We start from the raw sequence: 4,246 nt of genomic DNA on the forward strand, positions 1-4,246 counted from the left end.
TGGCAAGGAGTGGAGACATTTTGGATTGTCACAAAGCAGGGAGAATGTGTGCTATTGATATCTGGTGGTTAGAGGCCGGGGATGCTGCTAAATATCCCACGATGCACAAGATAGTCACCCGACAAAGAATGAATTGTCCCAAATGGTGCCGAAGTTGAGAAACTCTGACATAGATTACTTCTTTTATTTGTGTGAGAAACTATGCTACTTTTTATAATTCCTATCTTCTGTTTTGCTCTCAGATTTTAGGGACACCTTTTGTGATTCTAGTTGGCATTTATGGTTTGTTTTGTGTGTCATCCTTGTGCAGGGGCCATGCCAATATTCTCTGCATCATTCCAATTTTAGTATTGGTACTAAATACGGCTATATTTGTACAGGTCTGTTCTGTTTTGATTCCTACGTGATATATGAACTTAGAAATATCGACTCATTTAAAATGTCTTTGTAATTACAGAAACTTAAGGGGGGAAAGTCTAAGTGGCAGAACAAAAGCAATTGTAGGCATTTATTTGCTATCCCTTACCTAGATTTTTTTTGTATCCCTGCACTGAAAATCTAATTTAGAGCTTTGTAACCAGCAAAATACAGTTAGACTTTCAGCAGATACACAAACTCTAAAGGGTACTATGTTCTTAGCATTTCCTTCTGTGAAATTCTATATTTCTAGAAGGTTCTTTAGCATAAATACCGCCTAAACAAAGTGACAACTCCTTGAGGCAGGAAGGTTGTGTACCTTCACTGTAGATTGTGAGCTACATGACTCACACATGTGGTCACTGCACGTGGAGTCCCAAATCATTTCAAATGTTTTTTAAAAACAGCTAACACATAAAACATCAGACAAGTATGGCTGCCTTATGAAAAGTACTGTGCTGTAATAACACAAAGTTTATATCTACTTATCAAAGAATGTGTATACATTTTGTACTTGAAAAAATTATAAGATCTTTTATCTTCCTGATTCTCTAAAACATGACTGTAGAAAAGACGACTGGTTTTTTAAAAAAAATTAAGTTTATTTATTTATTTTGAAGAGGCAGAGATAGCATGAGTGGGGGAGGGGCAGAGACAGAGGGAGAGAGAGAATCCCAAGCAGGCTCTGCACTGTCAGCACAGAGCCCAACACAGGGCTTGAACTCATGAAACGTGAGATCATGACCTGAGCTGAAACTGAGAGTTGAATGCTTGACCTACTGGGCCACCCAGGTGCCCTGAAATGCCTGTTTTTAGGAGATAATCTTCCTGCTCCTTCTTCATATAAAAATATTTTGAAATTGAGGAAAACCTACACACTCACTCACACACACACCATACACACACACAATCAACCATTCTCTCATTTTCTTCCTCCCTCTCATTTTCATTGCATATACTAATTTACCTCTACAGATGCAAATACTGTATGTGGTTGATATCCACAAGTATTTCCACTTAATTATTGAAGCCTTTATGGGAATGGTGGTGTCAAAATGAAACTAAGAAATGAGAAACTAATTTTAGCTTCTGAAGCATTGGAACTCCTTTGCAGATCTCTCTGTATAGCTGTAATAATTCTGATTATAAGAATATCCATTGGTAAAAATAGAGATGTAATTATCAGCTGAGGACAGAAGGTGAGGCAAGTAATAATCATGTGAGCATATTTTTCATGCTACATATATCCCCCTGTCTGTAACTCAAATATGTCTGATATAAGCCCCTATGGGAGAGGGACAGACCCACCAATGACAAAAATCATGATTAAAAAAATCATGCTTCTACATTATGTCTTAAAACTGATCTGTTAGAGTCTCAATATTTTATATGAAAAATCATGTTATAAATTAATAAATAAGCCTTATGCTATGTTCCCAATTTGGACAGAATCTGTACAGTCATTTTATGTGGATTGAGTTGTTAACAGCTAAGTCAGTGAATAATCTGGTTGTTGGATAAAATCAGTCTCATGATAAACATAGCTGCCAACTTTAAGAGAATAAATGCAGGTTTCTAAAATAAGTATTTTAAAACTCAAAGTTGCAACTCAACAGTACTTAGTACTAAGGTAATAAACCTTTTAATATTAGAGAAATTTTCTGCCCTTTTAAAACAAATGTTTAGAAAGACTTCATAAAATCAGTATTCAGAATAAGTATGTATTTATAATTGTGTTTGAACAGGTATGTAACTAACTTCTGTTGTTTTTTCTTTATTTTTTTTTTAATTTAAATGTTTATTTATTTATTTTTGAGAGAGTGAGGTAGGAGCAGAGAGAGGGAGACAGAGAATCCCAAGCAGGCTCCGAGCTGTCAGCACAAAGTCCAATGTGAGGCTCAAACTCATGAACTGTGAGATCATGACCTAAAATGAAATCAAGAGTCAGATGGGGCGCCTGGGTGGCATAGTCGGTTAAGCGTCCGACTTCAGCTCAGGTCACCATCTCGCGGTCCGTGAGTTCAAGCCCCCCGTCGGGCTCTGGGCTGATGGCTCAGAGCCTGGAGCCTGTTTCCGATTCTGTGTCTCCCTCTCTCTCTGCCCCTCCCCCGTTCATGCTCTGTCTCTCTCTGTCTCAAAAATAAATAAACGTTAAAAAAAAATTAAAAAAAAAAAAAGAGGCACTTAACTGACTGAGCTGCCCAGGCACTCCTATTGTTGTTTTTTCTATATTACAATATATAATAGTTAGCACAGGCTGGTCTTCTCAGAACTCCTCCCATTGTCAACTGTCCTCCGTGCTGTGAAGATATTTATGAACCACTAAGACCTTTAGATTCCACCCCAATGAAACTTTCTAGCCATGGCTAAATTCATGAATATGGGGTAGATACTTTTGTTTCTACAGCCAGTATCTAAACATACTTTTAAAAGAACATTTTGGGGTGCCTGGGTGGCTCAGTTGGTTGAGCGTCCAACTTCAGCTCAGGCCATGATCTTGCAGTTCATGGGTTCAAGCCCCACATCGGGCTCTGTGCTGACACCTCAAAGCCTGGAGCCTGCTTTCGATTCTGTGTCTCCCTCTCTCTCTTTCTTTCCCCCACTCACGCTCTCTCTCCCTCTCAAAACTGAATAAGCATTTAAAAAAATAAATAAATAAATAAATTTTTAAAAAGTACATTTTTCTGGGATGCCTGGGTGGCTGAGTCAGTTGAATGGCTGACTCTTGATTTCAGCTCAGGTCATCATCTCACGGTTCGTGGGATGGAGCCCCACATCGGGCTCTGCACTCCAGTGCGGGGCCTGCTTGGGATTCTATCTCTCCATCTCTCTTTACACCTCCCCTGCTCTCAATCTCTCTCTGTGCCTCAAAAATAAACATTAAAAGAAGAACAATTTTCTTATGATTTATATTTACATTTTCATTCCTTTATTCATTCAGCAAATACTAATTGAGGACTTTTGTTGAAATGAAAACTATGATTTTTTTCGTACTCATGGAGATTAAGATCAATAGAATAGAACTGACAATAAACTGTCAATGACACAACTAGTTTTAGAATTATTGCTGTGATAACTGCTACCATGAATAAGTAAAGGAGGCTATGAGAGCATAGGGTGCTGGGACCCTGACTGCTAAGGATTCCCCAAGGGGAGACCAATATTCCAGACCTGAAGGTGAGTGAGTAAGAGTTAGCTGAGCATAGAGGTACAAATCACCTCCTAGCTATCAGAGCAGCATGTGGGAATTTTCCATGATGGAAACCAGCTTGGCCCATTTAAGAACTTATGTGGGTGGGACAGAGGGAATGGGAAGAATCTGTGAAGAGATGAAGCAGGCACATTAGACCTTAAGGCCATGCTGGGTATGGTGAGGATTTGAGACTTCTAAGAATAATAGTAGGCCATGGAATATTTTATGTGCTTATGGAGGTAATGTGCTCTTTTGATGGGAAAGTGAGCAAAAGGGGATTAGGAGAGAATTTAATGATATTTCCGCCGTAGTTCAGGCCAGGTAGTAGCTTGCACAAGGGTGAGAGGAAGATAAAGATTAAGATCAAGAAATGCTTTGCTATGTATAAAGTGGGAGATACATGAGCAGTCATGACTGGCAGTATAATCACAAGATTATCATTTCTGTATTCGTACCCTTTACATATATACAAAGTATTTAATCAAACAAGTTTCAGAGAATTGCACAGTATGGTATATGGATATATATATTATATATATTATATATATATTATATACATATATACATACACACACATTATATATATAGTGTCATAATACAATAATGGTAATAATCATTTGCAGGTGCCAGCAGCCA

At 38.2% G+C, this 4,246-nt stretch overlaps 1 pseudogene; it reads right to left on the reverse strand.

Moving 5' to 3' along the window:
* Positions 1-264: 264 nt before the first annotated feature.
* On the reverse strand, positions 265-364 carry LOC122478094 (annotated as a pseudogene).
* Positions 365-4,246: the final 3,882 nt, after the last annotated feature.

This window comes from Prionailurus bengalensis, chromosome X (assembly GCF_016509475.1).
Source record: "Prionailurus bengalensis isolate Pbe53 chromosome X, Fcat_Pben_1.1_paternal_pri, whole genome shotgun sequence".
Taxonomy (NCBI): domain Eukaryota; kingdom Metazoa; phylum Chordata; class Mammalia; order Carnivora; family Felidae; genus Prionailurus; species Prionailurus bengalensis.